Consider the following 19,683-nt stretch of genomic DNA (forward strand, 5'->3'; position numbering starts at 1 on the left):
TTTCTTTAAAAAAAGGCTTCTTGTTTCCACCTATGTTGCTAAATCAGTGCTCTCTGCACAATGGCAACAGAGAGGTGGACTGGAGATTTTGCTTATATTTATTTGTTCTTTCTGTATTATTTTTGGTGCTTAATACTGTTTTGGTTTAATACTGTGGCAAGAAAAATATTTCTCATGTTTAGGGTTGCCAAGTCCCACTTGGTCATTGGCAGGGGATGGAGGGGGTAAGGTTGCCAGCTCCAGGTTTGGAAACTCCTTGAGATTTGAGGATGGAGCCTGGAGAGGACAGGAACCTCAGTGGGGTACAATGCCATAGACTCAACCCTCCAAAGCATCCAGGAGAACTGATCACTGTCGTTTGGAGATGAGCTGTAATTCTGGGAGATCCCTAGGTCCCACCTGGAGGCTGGCATCCCTACCCATATTCTACCAACTCCATGTGATTTTTATGTCATGATAGGTGTTTTAAACTTTTTGCTCAATGGACATTGACAGTGAAGTAGAGGGAGGAGAAGGAAGACGTCAGTCTGACGTCGATACCGGGTAAATTGGTGGAAACCATTATTAAGGAAAGAATTAGTAGGCACATAGATGAACAAAACCTATTGAGGCAGACTCAGCATGGGTTCTGTAAGGGAAGATCTTGTCTCACTAACCTGTTAGTGTTCTTTGAGGGGGTGAACAAACATGTGGACAAGGGGGACCCAATAGATATTGTTTACCTTGACTTCCAGAAAGCTTTTGATAAAGTTCCTCATCAAAGGCTCCTAAGTAAGCTCAAACATCAAGGGATAAAAGTCCTTTTATGGATCAAAAACTGGCTAATTAATAGAAAACAGAGAGTGAGTATAAATGGGCAGTTCTCTAAGTGGAGGGTGGTTAGCAGTGGGGTACCGCAGGGATCAGTACTTGGTCCACTGCTTTTTAACTTGTTCATTAATGATTTGGAGTTGGGAGTAAGCAGTGAAGTGGCTAAATTTGCGGATGATACGAAGTTGTTCAGGGTGGTGAAAACCAGTGAGGATTGTGAGGCACTCCAAAGGGATCTGTCAAAGATGGGCAAGTGGGCGTCAATATGGCAAATGGGGTTCCATGTGGCCAAGTGCAAAGTGATGCACATTGGAGCCAAAAATCCTAAATATAAATACACGTTGATGGGGTCTGAACTGGCAGAGACTGATCAAGAGAGAGATCTTGGAGTTGTAGTAGATAACTCACTGAAAATGTCGAGACAGTGTGTGACTGCAATAAAGAAGGCCAATGCTATGCTGGGGATTATTAGGAAGGGTATTGAAAACAGATCAGCCAATATAATAATGCCCCTATATAAATCAATGGTGAGACCTCATTTGGAATACTGTGTGCAGTTCTGGTCACCACACCTTAAAAAGGATATTATAGCTTTGGAAAAAGTGCAGAAAAGGGCAACTCAAAAGATAAAAGGGTTGGAACACTTTCCCTATGAGGAAAGGTTAAGGCGCTTAGGGCTCTTTAGCTTGGAGAAACGACGACTGAGGGGTGACATGATTGAGGTTTATAAGATTATGCATGGGAAAGAGCAGGTAGAGAAAGAGGTACTTTTCTCCCTTTCTCACAATACAAGAACCCGTGGGCACTCCATGAAATTGCTGAGCGGTCGGGTTAGAACGGATAAAAGGAAGTACTTCTTCACCCAAAGAGTGATTAACACTTGGAATTCACTGCCACAGGAAGTGGTGGCGGCTACAAGCATGGACGGCTTCAAAAGGGAAGGGGTCAACAGTGGGATGGCTTCTAATGTCCTGGCCTCACTGGTGGACCTCCTGATGGCACTGGTATCTCTGGCCACTGTGTGATACAGAGTGTTGGACAGGATGGGCCTTTGGCCTGATCCAACATTGGCATCTCTTATGTTCTTAAGACTGTTGTTAATTCGTTGCCTCTTACTTCTCTGCTCAGTTAACAATGGGGAGTCTTCCACTGACACAGGAGGCCCTCCTGCTACTGCTGTTAGCAGCACAGAGTGGTAGGCTCTAACCCAGTGTTTTTATGGCCTTCCAAACTGATTTATTAAGATGTAAATGTTCAGTTGTTGTTCATGGCTGCACATGAGCTGGGATGTCTTCTCAAGGAGCTACTTGTGTTTTGGTACACTGGGCTTTACCAGTGCTAAAACTATAATATCTTCTTTGTGGTCTCTGTGCATCACACCTCTGGGATATAGTGCGCCTGCACCAACCTCGATCGGTTCCTCTTGAAAGTGCAAGGGATTTTCATGCCCGCTCCCCAGTCATATGCCGACCCCACTGCACATGACCAAGGGAGGGGCATGACAATCCCACCAGTTCTCTTCTGACCGCCGCACTGGTAGGATCTTCTCCGCTTCGTTCGGTAAATATTGTGGTTTTAGGGCCTATTTCCCTTTTTCTTCAAAGTTTCTGCGCTTTTTCCTGTTTTTTGCTAGGTGAAAGGACATTGTTACTACAAATTAGTTTTTATTTCGGACTTTATCGTTTGGTCTCTTCTTCACAGACTGCATGTTCTCCCCCCTCTCCTGGCCTATGGCCAGGAGGTGGGGTTTCTTTAAATGGTGCCTCAAGTGCGGTAGTAAAATCGCTCCCCTGGACGGACACTCGCTTTGCCTTTTGTGCCTTGGGGAATTGCACTCAGTGGACTCTTGTGCACATTGTGTGAAGTTCTTGAAGCAGACGAGAAAGAACAGAGCTGCTAGACTTCGCGTCGCACTTTTGGAGTTAGCACTCTCACCGATGTCATCGCAGGACACTTCAGGGCATGCGTCAATGTCAATTCCCGCCTCGGCATCGACGGCTGCATTGTCCTCAATACTAACTAACTTAGATGTCAACCACCCAATGCTGAAACGCTCGGCCCAGACATCTCAGTCCGAAGCCCATACTCCCTCCAAAAAATGCAGGGAGGGCAAGGATGATCAGCCAGTCAAGCACAAAAGCATAAGAAAACTCCCCCTATGCAAACTCTGCTGACCCCTCTGAGTGCCACGGAATCAAATCTTGCAGGGGCTGCTTTGCTTGACTCCTCGAGCCAAGAGCAGCCACAAGGTATACTGTGGTTGCCTTTGCTGCGTCCTATCCAGTTCACTGAGTCTGAGCACAATATGAACTTGACACAAATCCCCCGGTCTTCCAGTGTTGAAAGCCTACACTCCGACCGTAGAGCTGACACCTTTGTTTGTCCTTTACCGTTCTGACCCAATGATCGAGAACGGCCATCAGCACCAATCCACCCACTGCCACCCCCTTGGGATCAGCAGCAATGGCAATACATGTGTGGGGCCTATCCATTCTCGAGTGGCATGCCGTGGTTCCCACCCCAACCAGTGGATTGTGACCGTCAGTCTACCTCCTCCCGGTTCTCTCAGTATTGAGATCCTCCACCAACGCTGGAGTTTGTGCAGCCTCAACCATCGAGGCCAATGGGCAAACCTCCCAAACCACCACCTCCAATAGTTCCCAAGTTTAAAGGGCCATCAAACACCAATGTTGCCTATTTCCTTTTCCAAACCATCTGAACATTCCGTCTCTTCCGACACCTCCTCCCAATCAGGAGATGAAAACCCCGACCCTGAGATGGAACCCTCACCACCTCAACAAGTGGGCGATGATCTTCCAATTTCTCCATCAGAGGATCTCAAATCTAATGGGGATTTTATCAAATGGATAGCAAACACATTGACCCTGTCTACAGTGCAACCCCCACCTAATGTAACAAACTCCATATTCGATATCGTACAGATGGACACCTCTACCCCGATAGCCTTACTAATGACATTGGTTCTGCTTCAGGTGGCTAAAATCCCATGGTCTCACCCGGCATCGACCCCTGTCTCGAGCCGGGGAGTAGATCATATGTATAAGGTGCAGGAGCAAGGTGCTGAATTTTTATTCATCCACCCTAAACTTAACTCCGTTGTAGTCACCTCTTCTTCCAAAGGCAGACGCAGTCATTCCACCCCTCCCAAGAAAGAAGGGAGGAAAATTGATTCGTTTGGAAGAAAATTTTATTCTGCTGGAGCACTTGGCGTCAAGACTTCAAACTATACTGCATGTATGGGCAGATATCAGTTTGCTCTCTGGGAGCAGATGTCTGAAATTATTGCAGCCCTCCCTGAGGACTCTAACCGTCAGGCTCTCAGGATTTTGGTTAAGCACCAGCTCAATGCAGCTAAGCACACACTGGATGTGGCCACCAAAATGCTGACTTCAGCAGTTATTCTCTGACGACATGCCTGGTTGCATTCTGCTGTCTTATTACAGGACACCAGGACTCTCATTGAAGACCTCCCATTCAAGGGTGAGGGCCTCTTCAGTGCCATAACTGATATGGTCCTGCAAGACCTAGACAAAAGTCGTCACAGAATTTACGGGTCACGTTAGCTCCGAAACTATCCAAAGCGAAATCCTGAAACAAAGCCATGGTCTCGCAGGTCTTCCCTTAAGTTGTCCCCGAAAACAAAGTGACAACGCTCACCCACTGTGTCTTCCTGCCCTTATGGGCACAAACCAAAATTCTCATCCGCCGTTCAGCCTAGGGCTAAGACCCCAAAAGCTCCCAAGCAGAGCCTTTGACTCCTATCATCCCACCCCCACCTGCCTGTCTCCCTACCTGGCTGCCTTGCAGCGAATACCATCAGATCAGTGGGTACTCTTCGTCATCGAAAAAGGGTACCTCATAGAATTTATCCAGATACTTGAGGCCCCTAACTTCATAATTACCCCACCATCCAGTATGCTCCTGGAAGAAATCCAGAACCTTCTTCAAAAAGACGCTATAGAACCAGTCCCGACAGCACAATGTCAACACGGGTTCTACTCCCATTATTTTACAGTCCCCCCAAAAGACGGAGCCCTCCATCCTATTATGGACCTCAGGGGACTCAACCGGTTTATCTCCTATTGGAAATTCCGAATAACAACATTACAAAGCATTCTCCCCCTTCTCAGTGAAGGTGTCTGGATGGTAACCCTGGACTTGCAAGACACATATTTTCATATAACTATCCACCCATCTTACAGGAAGTGTTTGCGTTTTGCGGTCGCAGAAGGCCATTTTCAGTACAAAGCCCTCCCTTTTGGACTCTCAACAGCACCAAGAGTCTTTACAAAAATGATGATTGTCATCGCAGCATACCTCCGTCTTCCGAGTGTACAGATCTTTCCATACATAGATGATTGGTTGTTGGTAGCAAGCTCCAGAAAGATTCTGCTCAACCATATCAATTTAATGCTGGTCACCCTAGAGGTGTTGGGTCTGAGGGTGAACCTAAAAAAGTCAATGCTCCTTCCTTCATTGAGAGTCCAGTTTATCGGAGTGATTTTGGATTCGGCTGTCTGCCAAGCCTTTCTCCCAAAAGGGCAGGAGACATTATCGATCTCATCAACCTAATAAGGATGCAGGGAGATTCGTCAGCAAAACAGATCCAATGGCTTTTGGGTCTGATGGCCGCCACCACATCGGTACTTGTCTTTGCCAGACTACAGATGAGATCACTTCAGCTGTGGTTCCTCAAACATTTCCATCCACAGTGGCAGCTCCAATCTCAATGGTTTGTGCTACCTGTGCAAGTGCTGAATTCCCTACAGTGGTGGAAAACTCCAGACAACCTCCTTCAGGGAGCCCCATTTCTTGCACCCAGCCCCAAAATGACCCTAACCACGGATGCATCCCTGTGGGGATGGAGGGCTCACCTCCAAGGTGTGTGCATGGGCCCCAGATGGGAACCTCATGTGGCCCACAACGTCCTGGAACTGCTCGTCATCCAGTATGCCCTAAGGTCCTTTCGCCACCTCGTGGCTCATCGTACGGTGGCAATCCTGACAGACAACACCGCCACACTGTGCTACCTGAACAGACAAGGTGGGACAGTGTCCAGGGGACTTTGCCGACTGGCCCTGGAGATTTGGACTGAATGTCAGTCTCGAGGCGTGTTCATCATTGCTGCTCACCTGCCAGGATTGCTCAATGTGCATGCAGACTTTCTGAGCAGGGGAGGCGCATCCCTCCATGAGTGGGAACTCAACTGGGCTTACCTCCAACTAATTTTCCACAGATGGGATCGCCCAGAAATAGATGCATTTGCGACACGTCAGAACGCAAAGTGTCATCTGTTCTGTACCAGGGCGGGACAGGACCCACTGTCCCTGGGGGGTGGCCTTCTTTTCCCATGGTCCCACAGGCACATGTACCTGTTCCCACCAATTCCTCTACTTACCAAGGTGCTAAGCAAAATCTTGAAGGAACAACCTCAATGCATCCTTGTGGCACCATGGTGGCCACGTCAGCACTGGTTCCTGTCTCTACTCCACATGTCCCAGGGCACCTACATACATTTTCCCCTGGCACCACAATGTACCACACCTCAAACTCACGGCATGGAGGATCCCCTAACACAGCTCAAAAACTGGATAGACCTTGTTTTGTTGAACCGTCGGAAGCCAGCTACACGTGCTTCCTTTGAAGGGAAGTGGAAGAAATTCCTGTCTTACCTTGAGTCGTTGGGTTTACCACCGCCCCCTACAGACTTGAGGGTAAGTTTCCGATTCTTGTTGACCCACCTGGACTTGGGTCTTAGTTGCTCCTCCTTAAAAGTGTATTTAGCTGCCATCTCCATCAATCATCCTGCAGTGGACGGCTATTCTATTTTTTCTCACCCACAAACGAAGCAGTTTCTGAAGGGCCTCACTCGCCTCTTTCCTCCAGCTCATGGGCCGACTCCCTCCTGGGACTTACCTCTAGTACTGTCCAAATTAATGGGCAAACCGTTTGAGCCCATGGCCATGTTTAGTCTGCAGCTTCTCTTATGGAAGACTGCCTTCCTAGTAGCCATTAACTCAGCAAGATGAATGAGTGAATTGACTGCACTCCGTTGCGATTCTCTTTCCTGCCCAAGGTTGTTTCCGGGTTCCATTTGCAAGCTGACATTGCTGTTCCAACATTTTCCCCGTCCCCTATGAGCGATGAGGAATGCCGTCTTCATACATTAGACATCAAGAGAGCCATACTCCTCTACCTTGATAGAACAAGGTCATTCCATCAGTCACCAGCCTTGTTTGTCTCCTATAGCATACCTGTGCAGGGGAAGAAGCTCTCTTCACAGTGTCTATCCAAGTGGATTGTGGAAACCATCAAACTGTGCTACTTACTGGCCAAACGGCCACTTCTGGGCCCACTCTGAGTGCACTCTACCTGGGCAGTAGCCACGTCCACAGCCTTCCTGAGAGATTAGTCGCTCACTAACATCTGTCAAGCAGCAACCTGGGCTATCCCTCACACATTCGTGAAGCGTTACGCCCTGGATGTGCATCTTCATCAATGTTCCGTGGTGGGATGGGCAGTGTTGCAGGCGGCGCAAGTCTAGGACCTTCAGCTCCCTCCTCTAGGTAGGCCTGTTTTTTGTTTGCTAATCTCCCAGAGGTGCGATGCACAGAGACCATGAAGAAGATAAACAGGTTGCTTACCTGTAACTGATGATCTTCGAGTGGTCATCTGTGCATTCACACCACCCGCCCTCCTTCCCCTCTGCTTTTGGTCCTCTCCTTTTTATTACTCTGAGACTGATGGCAGCAGTCAGAAGGAACTGGCGGGATTGCCATGCCCCTCCCTTAGTCATATGCAGTGGGGCCGGCATGTGACTGGGGAGTGGGCGCGAAAATCCCTTTCACTTTCAAGAGGAAACGATCGATGTCGGCACAGGTGCACTATATCCCAGAGGTGTGAATGCACAGGTGACCACTCAAAGATCATCAGTTACAGGTAAGCAACCTGTTTATATTGTTGCTGAGAAAACACAGTTCCTTCCCAAGATAGCCTGGCCGTTGTGATTAGGACTATGGTCTAGAATGTGGGATCATAAATGTCATAACCATTTCTTGGATTACAGTATATGTGGAACTAAACACATAAAGAGCCACTCTGCTGTAGCCAAGGTTGAGATCTTGGTCAATGGTTGTACTTAGGTGCAGATCAGATATGTTGACTGTTGTGGCTTGTTGCAGTAATTACAAAGGGATGTGCCTATTTGTAGATTTCCCCCCCCCCATAACTAATTCTCTTGTGCATTCGATGTTTATTTTATGGCTTAAATATTTTCACAGAGCAAGCCTGCTGGTAGCAATGCCTGTTCTGCAGCAATAGGTTCAGTCCTTTTCTGGTGAAGCTCAAAAAATGCCAGCACTGGTAATTCGAACCAGCGCAATACTCCAGTGCACTTGCAATCATTCCCCTTTGGCCAGCGGAGCGGGAGGTCTGCCTCTTGCCTATGGCTCATGCTTCTTGTTTTGCTGCTTTGCTGTTTTCCGCCGAGCTACCAGGCAGTTTCTGATGCTATTTGTAGAAAGTGTCTTGTGGTTTCGCCTTTTGCTTATGCATATAGCTCTCTCCCTTCTAAAAATTCTTGCTCCCTTCATTTAGACAGTGATATATCTGTGTCACATTAAGTGTTGTCGTAAGGTTGCTGGAACTTGAACTGGCTGATGGTTGTGAGTGGTGTGGGTCTCCTTTCTTGCCTGGTTTTGGTTACTTACTGTGGTTACTTGTGTAGGTAACTCATGCTTTCAGGCCACTGTTGAAGCTGGAAATTTGAAGGGCTGCCTTCAGAGAAGCCTTGTGTTTTAACTATAGATGGCTTTTTCTGCCCTCCTTCCTGATGTCCCTAGGTGATCTGCACTGATGGTGAGGTCACCTGTGCATTGTGTAGAAGGCTTGTGTAGAAGGATGGGATTATCAAGCCAAGCGACCTTGCCACATATGGATTGGTGCCTTCCATGCATGGCTAATGTGGGCCAGTAAGTGACCTTGTGTTTGGCAACTGATGGCAGAGTTTCAGCAGAGTTGTCAGGGATGTCTTGGCATGAGTGACAACAAAAAACTGGCAGTTTTGCAGACGAACCCCATACATGCAGTTGAATCCAGTAAATTGTGTCTGAAATATTTCAGGGACATTTTTTCTGCATGCAACAATGCAATTGTGGATGCTGGACTTCTGATGCAGTGGGAGAGTGATATCAGGGTTGCTGTGGTTTTTCATATCTTTTTCTCTTGAGTTTGTTGGCACATGGCTGCTTTTCAGTTAAGAGGTTTCCTGCTGCTCATATTTTCTTGTCAGCTGCCTTTCTTTCAGCTGTGACATTTTGTCACCTCTCTGCTGGCACCTGTTATTTTCCCTGTTTTTCTCAATTATGCAAAGCTCTTGGAACATTTTCTTCTTTTAAGAGCAAAATAGATAAACTGCTGTCAGGCTGACAAATCTCAGAACAAGCCTGTGTTTTAAATTTATCTGCTCACACTAAAAGTCCCTTCAGTTCCCCCTCCCTGTTCAAGATTTACTTATATATATAGTATTAGAGGTGCTGACTTAACTGGGGTGTTTCACAGTTGTTTGTTTTTGATGTACTGTTGATTTTTTTTTCACTGCCACTTCCTCATTTGTAGAATGATAGCAAGGTTACTGAGGGTGAAGACCCCTTTCCTTTACTTGGCTACAGTAATCCATGCGACGGTCACCTTCGGGCTAGACTACTGTAACTCGCTTTACGCTGCCCTGCCCTTGAGACTGACCCGGAAGCTCCAACTGATCCAAAACGCGGCAACGCGAGTCTTGACAGGAATACCACGAATTGCACATATTCAACTTATGTTGTGCCAGCTGCACTGGCTTCTGGTGGAGCACCAAGTCAAGTTCAAGGTCTTGGCTCTAACCTTAAAGACCTTGAGCAGTCTGGGACCAACATATCTGCGGGACTGCCTCCTCCAGTACCCCCCCCCCGGAGAGCATTATGCTCTTCACAGAATAACTTGCTGGTTGTCCTCAGTTGTCCTCAGCCAGTTGTCCTCAGCCCCCACCTGGTGGAACTCTCTCCCAAACAACATCATGGCCCTGTGGGATCTTATGCAGTTCTGCAAGGCCCATAAAGCAGAGATGCTCTGGCAGCGTTTGGTTAAGGACAGCGATGGTTTACATCATGGCTGGCGCCCTTCCTGGATCCCTATTCTTTGAAAGGTCTGCCCCTTCCCCCATGCCCATGAAGCACCCACCGGCCAGAAATGGGAAGGAACCACAAAATTTCACCAGTTGATTTTAATTAATGATTTATATGTTCTGATTATGGTTTAATGCTTTTATTTTTTTTAAAAAAAATCTGTGTGTTGCCTAGAGCCCCACATTCATGGGGATTAGGTGATTCAAAAATGCAAATAAATAAATAAATAAATAAATAAATAAATAAATAAATAAACTGTTGTCACACATTGACACTCTTTTTGAAAGGGGAAGTTTGACAAAATATTAAATAAATTTAGTCAACAAGATCCTGCTTTCTGTACTGCTAGAAGAAAGTCTTCAGTTCTGTTCATTTTCCTGGGAATAAACATGAATGATTTTTGTAGGGCTTACTTCCAAGTGCATAAGATCCCTACATGACTCCATTAATATATGCAAATATTTGGAATTAAGTTGCATTTTATTCAGTGTGATATACTTACAAGGCAAACATTTATTAGCAGATAACTCATGGTTATCTTGGGGTCGATTCACAAATTCATGTTCATCTAGGGTTGCCAAGTCAAGACAAAAAAGCTACTTACCGGGGGACTCCTGGTCTGTGGCTGGTGCGCGCGTGCGCTGCATGCACGTCACCAGGAAGTGACGTTATGACGCTGGGCACGCTGGGGGCAGGGCCACGACCATCCGAGGGAAAACCATAGAGTTTTCACCCTGGATGACGCACACGCCGGGGTGGGGTTCCCCCCGGGGCCCGATCCACCGGCGGCAGGGAACGGGCCTCTGAGGCGGGGTTTCCCCCCCCCCCGGGGGGACTTGGGAAGCCTATGTTCATCGTATGATAACTGCAGGGACCATATGATAACTTGATGTGTGGTTACAATTACTGATAGCCATATATAGAATGTATTGGTGAAACAAGCTTTTCAGTTGCTAAACATCAGTTATATAATCTGGTCCTCTGTCAAGAAAGCTTCATGTAAACTTTTGATAGCCCTTGCTGATATATGACCTTAGTTCAAGCAGTTTGTTAGTTAATTAATTAATTTTATATCCCACTTGCCTCCCCAATGGGGATCCAAACAGCTTACATCATTCCCTCCATTTTACCCTCACTGCACCCCTGTGAGGTAGGTTAGGCTGGGAGTGTGTGACTGGCTGAAGTCACCCAGCAAGCTTCCATGGCAGAGTGGGGATTCAAACATGGGTTTCTCAGAGCCTAGTCTGACACTGTTTTCTGTTGCCCCAGAAGAACTTCCTGACAGAGTGTTTCTTCAGTGGAACAGGCTTCCTCAGGAGGTGGTGGGCTCTCCTTCTTTGGAGGTTTTCAAACAGAGGCTAGATGGCCATCTGACAGCAATGCTGATTGTGTGGATTTAGGCAGATCATGAGAGGGAGGGCAGGAAGGGTTGCCTCAGTGCTTAGTTCTTGTGGCCCTTTCTTACTTGCCCAGGGAAATGCTAATCATCTTGGGGTCAGGAAGCAATTTTTCTCCAGGCCAGTTTGGCTGGAGATCCTGGTGGATTCCCTTCTAGGCATGGAATAGGGGTCACTGGGGTTTGGGGGGGAGGTATTTGTGAATTTCCTGCATTGTGCAGGGGGTTGGACTAGATGACCTTGGAGGTCCCTTCCAGTTCTATGATTCTATGATCTAAAGGAATCTAGAGAATCTAGCAGTTGACAGTTGAACGGTGACAGGTGAGTGTGCTGACTTAAGGCTAAAGGAAAGAGAGTGATGAACTCTAGGGAGTTAAAAAGAAAAGGGTGTTAAAAAGATTTTGTGTGTTAAAGATAAAACAGAAAGGCTTATGGTTATCTATTTAGGATGTGTTAGTCTCCAAATCCCTCACAATTAATCCAGATGGTCAAGTAGTTTGGGCAGGTAACATGTATATGTTGACTCAAGCCGTAGCACATGTTGATAAAATATATTTCAATGATGGGGTACCTTTGGATACTCTGCACTTTTTCTTTGTAATAAATTGTTTTGTTTGGTTTGCAGCAGGTTGCCAAATGCTGCTGAGTAGTTCATGCATCCCCAGGAAAACGCAGGGAAAGATCACAACAGGACCTGTGCTAGAGTTTTTTAAAACGTGTATTTCTTACAACTTTTCTCTGTGTTGCTCAGCTGGTGACTTCATTGCTGGTGCTGTTCCTAGTCTATGGCCTGTTTGTAGGACAAAACAAAACTTGGTAACATGAATGGGGTGGTGGTGGTATTTTCATCATTCAGAAGTAGTTCTAGTTAAAGAAAAGATTGCCAACCTAGGCTTGTAATAGCAGGAGGCCTCCCTTTGCAAGCCCCGACTCTCACTGCTGTTAAGGCCAGCAAGAGAAAAAATAATAGAATAAATAATTTAAAATATAATAGAAAAATAAGGGAATAAATAATAAAAAATCGAATAGAAAAATAATAGAAAAATCAGCATTACTAGCATGATGTCATGATGTCATTCCTAGGCCAAATTTGGAAGTGGAGTCATATCACTCTAGGATTCAGCAGAAACTCTATGGCTGGGGTCTCCAAACTCGTTGAGCCTGTTGGGCACAGGTTGGTGGATACAACCATAAAATGTCTGTCACACGAAGTGGGGACAACAACAAAAATGGCTTTTTTTGCATAACTCTAACAGGTCATGCATTACTCTAACAGTAACTTTTTAAGCTGTTTTACAAAATGCCTTATAAAATGAACATATTATTTAAAAATGTTTTCTTGAATATACATAGCTTACCTTCAGCCACACAGTGAAGATCTTTGTGCTATGGTGATAACTGGTGCCAAAGCAGGTTTTGTTTTGTTTTTTTAATCAGCACAGCCAATATGATCTCCACTGGCCAATGATTAGCCCTTCTGGGCAAAAGTTCCACTTGCCCTTCCCATTTTCTAAAACACTTGGTGGGCGCAAAGAAAGGTGTCAGCAGTTGCCATGATGCCTGCGGGCACATCACTGAGGACCCTTGCTTTCTGATAAAACCATTGGTTGGCAACCCTTTGCCAACTTTTCCTGTACACTGTTTTGTTTTCCTCTCATTCTGATGCCCACTCAGCAGGAATAAGGCAGGAAGTGAATTATCTCTCAGATGGGACTACAGTATAAGCTTTGGTAAAGCAGTTTAATCAGAGATGCAGTTTAAAGGCAAGCTCAGAATGGTGGCAGCAGAAAGGATACTGATGGGTGAGGGTCAGTGAAGCACCCTGCCTGGATTCAGTATGAAGACAAAACAGGCAGTAGCAGAGAGAGGCTAGCCATTTTGTCATAGACACCAAATACATTGATGGTACGTGGAGGGAGAAGCTTGGGAAGTCATTGCCTCATAGTCTGTCAAAAATCCACATTTCCTTACCACCTAGAAATCTTCATGGGGGGGTGGTCATACCTTTAATTGATGTATATGTCTGTTCATATAAACTGAGATGAATAGTTTCAGAATTTTGAAATTCAGCATGTACTAGCAGAGGTATTAGATGAACTACCAAAGCAAGAAAGAGAGTTGAAGGATATGCCTTGGCAATGTCAAACACAGTTGTAGATTTTGGCACACCAGTTGGCCTACTTAACAGAAGGCAAAGACCAGAATCTCAGGAATAGGAATTCTAAAGGTAAAGGTAAAGGTTTCCCTTGCTTGAAAGCCAGTCGAATCCGACTCTAGGGATGTGGGGCTCATCTCCGTTTCCAAGTTGAAGTCAGCGCTGTCCAAAGACGTTTCTGTGGTCATGTAACTGGCATGACTAGACACCACGGCGCACAGAACGCTGTTACCTTCCCACCAAAGTGGTACCTATTTATCTACTTGCAATTTCTTGCTTTTGAACTGCTAGGTTGGCAGGAGCTGGGACCAGAGACGGGAGCTCACTCCGTCTTGCAGTACTCAGGTCTCGAACTGCTGAACTACCGACCTTCCACAGCCTGCAGTTCAGCATCTCAACCACTCACTCACATCTAAAAAAAAATTCTCTAAATATTCATATATCCACAGTTTGTGGATTGAATGGGATGTGGAGTATTAAACCACCAGTAGAGTTGCCAGCTCCAGATTGGAAAATTTCTGAGGATTTTGGGGGTGAAGTATGGAGAGTGATTTCAGTGGGGTATAATGCCATAGAGTTCACTTTCCAGAGCATCCATTTTCTCCAGGGGAACTGATCTCTGTTGCCTGGAGAGCAGTTGAAATCCCAGGAAATCTCCATTCACCACCTGGAGGTTGGAAACCCTAACCAGTGTTTCAGTTTGTTCAAACAATTGCTAGGGGAGGGGTACAAAAGGGTCTCCCCAGACCTCCAAAGTTGTCTGTTTCTAACTCAGGATCAAATATGCTTACCTGTGCAAAACAGAAATTGACCCCCATGCTTCATAGCCAAGCATTTGTCAGGCTCAGTAAGCATTTTATGGTTTGCCTGCCATAGAGGAAGGGGGAGAGGGGTGTGAATACCAAATGCTTTCATTTTCCTAAATGCTTTGATGTTGCAGAGACCTGTTGTTTTGCTTTATTTCTTTAGAGGGGTATGTGCTTAGTGGGGGGGGTAGTTGTCCCTTAAGTCTGGTGGGCAAATGCGTGGGGTGATTGGGTCCTGACCTTTAGTGCCTTTGCTTGAACACAATATATCTGCAATCCCCGCGCTTTCACCTCCAGTCCTAACAAAGCTCGTGTTCAGTATGGTATTCTTCAATGTCTCAATAAACTAAACTTTCTTCAGAGTGAGTGGTGTTGAGAACTGATTCAACCAGGATTCTGACAGCATTTCACACTTTGTTACATCACATTATTTATAGTCTGCCTTTCTCGCAGGGTCTTGAGGCAGATTGCACATAGTGAAGGAGTGCAATCAACAAAATGGAACATTTGATAACCAAATGCATTAGGATTTTAGAAGCATAAGTATTCACATGACACATTAAGCAGTACAGAAATTACATAATAGGATCCCGCTTGTGTGTGTGTGTGTGTTTGTGCGAGTATGCGTGTGTGTGTGAAGTGTCATCAAGTGGCTTCCGACTTATAACGAACCTATGAATTAATGTCCTCCAAAACACCTTACCTTTAACAGTCTTGTTCAGGTCTTGCAGACTGAGGGCCGTGGCTTCCTTTATTGAGTTAATCCATCTCATGCTGGGTCTTCCTCTCTTCCTGCTGCTGCCTTCAAGTTTTCCTAGCATTATTGTCTTTCCCAGTGACTCTTGTTTTCCTAATTACAATGAGCTGTACACAGCAATATCTTTTATCCAAGCAAGTTTGTACACCATTTTATATGGTGCAGTCCTGTTACCTGATCAGCGCTTGGATGGGAGACCAGGGTCCAGGAGGGGAAGTCCAGGGTCACTCTGCAAAGGCTGACAATGGCAAACTACTTCTGTTGATCCCTTGCCTTGAAAACCATATGGGGTTTCCATAAGTCAGTGTCAACTTGACACATTTTCCATAAAATCTAGCTGAGCCACACTCATCTGATTTTGTTCCTAATGTAACATTTCTTCTCGATGTACTAAATGAGAAAACAAGAATATCAGTACGATAAAAGGCCACTAACATATCCTATTTCCTTGAATATTTGAAAAGATTTAAATTATGAGACATTTTGCATATGATGTTTACCATAGTTTTATTTACATGTAAAATGCTGCTTTGAAAAATCTGGTGCCAGATTGTGTATTTTAGAAACATTATCTCAAAAATGGTATAGAATTTGGCTATTACTTACAAAAATGAAGAAAAAACCCAATTTGTGTATGGATATTTTCATGGGATTATTCTCAGAGTTCTTGTATGTGAATCATGATTATCTGAAGATTTTGTTTCGGACATAACATCCGCTGAAAACATTTCACCCCTGGAAACAGGCATGAATGATAGTTGTTCTCTTTTGGTCCCTTTCCCTTCATTTCCAGTTTGCTGTAGCCTTTTTCTTTCAGTTCTTGCTATGCATTTTCATTTATGCCCTCCATGGTATATTATGTGAACAGACAGATTATGCATTTTCAAAATAAATAAATCATAAACTGATTTGCCTTTTATTTGCATGTTAACATTACAGTTGTTTGTATTTGTTTCTGAAGTCTCAAAAGCTCTCAGGGAGCTTTTTTGCATTGCTATTAACATGTTTGTCTTCATTTTTAACTGGATTGCTGGTCATAGATACCTGAATCTTCTTTCTATCAGTCTGCAGCATAATTGCACGCTTCAACGAAAATCAGATGCCACCAAAGCTGCTGCGTTTTTCTACAATACATTCTTTTCCTTTTTGCAGGTGGCCTTCAGCCTTCGTTAGACCTCTTATTGCTTTGAGCTGCTGGATAACCCAGAGAGAGAGAGAGAGAGAGAGAGAGAGAGCATACTGATCAGCCCAAAAACTTTTAACACCGATCAGTGTCTGTGGTAACGCTATTATTCACCAACAGCAGGTAACAGATCTGTGATCAAATTAATGATCCACTTTGGAGAAAAGGCACAGCAGTTCCAATAAGATTTCATTGTTTTGATTTAAGGGAACTGTTGGTAGTAATCATTACTTTAAGACTCTAAGGATGTAGGATACAGTGTTAAGAACCCGTTTGTGATTCCATTTATTTTTTTGAACATGGGGTTTAGCCCCACATAATTTCTCAGGTTAATTTAATAGAAAAATAGGTCTTTTTTGCCAGTGTCAGTCCTGATGTTCATAGCACTTATTCATTTGTCTTTGTAACATCTGATAGTTTACATCAAGGTGATTTGATACCAAAGATAAATGGAATGCCATGAAGTATTCTGAGCAGTGAATTACAAATATATATAAATCATGTGATGCAGAAAAGTTCTGCAGTATTTCACATAGCAGGGAAAATTTGTGTTTGACTGTTTCTTTCATGTTAAAAAAAAATCCTCAAAACCTTTGTCCAGATATAAAAATGTCTGGGAGGCTAGTCTTGAATTCTTTCCTGGATATACTTTTTTAATAAGCAGGAAACATTCAGTTCATCTTCCATCTTCGGTACAGCCCCAGACTGAGACAGCGCCTGCGTGCAGAGGCCATCCTTGGATAGGAATTCTTCTAGCTTCTAGGCATCAGAGGGGGTACCCCTGCCTTCCGGAGCCAACGTGATGGCTTTTTCCTGCCTAAACCATCATGTGCTTCATGCCCCCTTCCCTCAGTTCCTTTTCTGCTGCCACCAAGATAGGAACCTCTTTGCTGTGCTGCGTCGCTTGCTTCAGCTTCTTCATTTTCACTCTTCAAAGTGGTTTGAAAGTGTACCCTTTTTTTGCATGTAGTGTCAGGGTTCCTTGTTGGATTTCTTCGACTCGGCTTGTTTGGCAGGTGCGGTAACTTTTGTCAACCTCCTCACACACACACACACACACCGCTTGTGGCTGTCGGGCCTTTGAGACCTTCTGCCATGTCGGTCAAAGCCCTCTTTAAAAAATGCACTCAGTGTGCAACCAAGATGGCTAACAATGATGAGCATGATTTATGCCTGCTCTGTTTGAGGGAAGCCCATAACATCTCTTCCTGCAAGAATTGCCAGGGTTTTACCCAGAAAGCCCAATCAGACAGGGCTTTTCATTTAAAGGCAACTTTCTGAGAAAGGGTTCTTTCTTCATTGGAACCACCCAAGTTGGCCCCAGCAACCTCTCAAGACACTTTTGCTTCTTGATCTGTTTCGTCAGTTCTGACCTCTGAACCCCATTTGGGCCTCAGTTCCGGCAGTTCCATGCTTGGGAAAACCCAGATCATACCAGAAGAGGGCTTCCTCTATTGTTCCAACCTTGGAATTGAGCTGACGGCATTCACCATCTCTGTCCCACTCACTTACGATGCGTGTGACTTCTGAGCCACTGGCAAAAAAACCCCAAGAAAATGAAGCACAAAGAGAAGTTGGGTTCCTTCTCCATTTCCAGACGTTGGAGAACTGTTTCTCCCACTGTTTCCCCTGCCACCAGGGACCTTGATGTTATTTTCATCCCAGATTCCCACCTAGGACACCATCCATCCGAACCCCGGTATGGTCCATTCCTGAACTTCATTTGGATCAACCAGGCAGTTCAAGTGGGAAACGCAGACACTTCTCGTCAGATCCACTGGAGGAGGAGGAGAGGAGATTGGATTTATATCCCGCCCTTCACTTGGGGTCTCAGAGCGGCTTACAAACTCCTTTCCCTTCCCCTCCCCACAACAGACACCCTGTGAGGTGGGTGGGGCTGAGAGAACTCTGACACAAACGGTTCTTTTTCAAGGACAGCTGTGCCAGAGCTTGTGACTGACCCAAGGTCACATCAGCAGGTGCAAGTGGAGGAGTGGGGAATCAAACCCGGTTCTCCCAGATTAGAGTCCACGCACTTAACCACTACACCAAACTGGCTCACTGGTTTCATCTTCTTGGCCTCAGAGCTATCCTTCACTCGAGTGGCCTCCCTTCTGTATGTCCCCCCCCTTACCTTCATCAGTGGTCCAAATTCTGTGCACAACATCCCCAGTTTACATCGAGTCACTTCCTGCGAGTGACTCCAGACACCATGAGGTTCAGGTCCTTTTCTCGCATCCAGTTTCCCAAGACTTGGAACTGGTGGAGATAAGATCCTCAGTCGTCTCTACCTTGACTCTTCTGGGATCGTAGCCTTTCCTGTTCTGGAAGGCCTCACTGAACTTGCAGTCCTGATTTGGTAGAAGCCTGCTTCAACACCTGCTACCTCTCGTTGGGTGGGAAATCTGTGTAAGGTGAGGCAAGATACCTGTGTCTTCTTGGTCACTCATCCACCACCTTCTTCCTTGGTCATGGAAGAAATGCAAATACAATAGAGACCTGGGCAGCACTCTACCACTTTTGATACGGGGAGTAGGTGTTTAGATGCCCTAGGCCAAAAACTATATTCGTCTGCTGTTTTGAATTTCAGAATTTCATAACATAAGAACATAAGAGACGCCAATGTTGGATCAGGCCAAAGGCCCATCCAGTCCAACACTCTGTATCACACAGTGGCCAGAAATACCAGTGCCATCAGGAGGTCCACCAGTGGGGCCAGGACATTACAAGCCCTCCCACTGTTGGCCCCCCCAAGCACCAAGAAGACAGAGCATCACTTGCCCCAGAGCCCCTATCTATACCTTGTGGCTAATAGTCACTGATGGACCTCTGCTCCATATGCTTATCTAATTCCCTTTTGAAGCCGTCCATGCTTGTAGCCGCCACCACTTCCGGTGGCAGTGAATTCCATGTGTTAATCACTCTTTGGGTGAAGAAGTACTTCCTTTTATCCGTTCTAACCCGACCGCTCAGCAATTTCGTGGAGTGCCCACGAGTTCTTGTATTGTGAGAAAGGGAGAAAAGTACCTCTTTCTCTACCTGCTCTATCCCATGCATAATCTTACCTCAATCATGTCACCCCTCAGTCGTCGTTTCTCCAAGCTAAAGAGCCCTAAGCGCTTTAACCTTTCCTCATAGAGAAAGTGTTCCAACCCTTTTATCATTCGAGTTGCCCTTTTCTGCACTTTTTCCAAAGCTATAATATCCTTTTTCAGGTGTGGTGACCAGAACTGCACACAGTATTCCAAATGAGGTCGCACCATTGATTTATATAGCGGCATTATGATATTGGCTGGTTTGTTTTCAATACCCTTCCTAATAATCCCCAGCATAGCATTGGCCTTCTTTATTGCAGTCACACACTGTCTCGACATTTTCAGTGAGTTATCT

The 19,683-nt window shown here is 45.4% G+C and overlaps 1 protein-coding gene across 2 annotated transcripts in view; it reads left to right on the forward strand.

The window, feature by feature from the left end:
- Positions 1–19,683, forward strand: part of ST6GAL1 (ST6 beta-galactosamide alpha-2,6-sialyltranferase 1) — a 119,939-nt gene that overhangs the window by 57,103 nt on the left and 43,153 nt on the right. The window contains exon 2 of one of the 2 annotated variants that reach the window (XM_015411355.1): positions 16,263–16,416. The exons of the other annotated variant lie outside the window; for it this stretch is intronic. The gene's annotated coding sequence lies outside the window, so the exon portion shown is untranslated. The remainder of the gene's footprint in view (positions 1–16,262; positions 16,417–19,683) is intronic. 2 annotated transcript variants of the gene reach the window in all.

This window comes from Gekko japonicus, unplaced genomic scaffold (genome assembly GCF_001447785.1).
Source record: "Gekko japonicus isolate JY-2015 unplaced genomic scaffold, Gekko_japonicus_V1.1 scaffold433, whole genome shotgun sequence".
Classification (NCBI taxonomy): Eukaryota; Metazoa; Chordata; class Lepidosauria; order Squamata; family Gekkonidae; genus Gekko; species Gekko japonicus.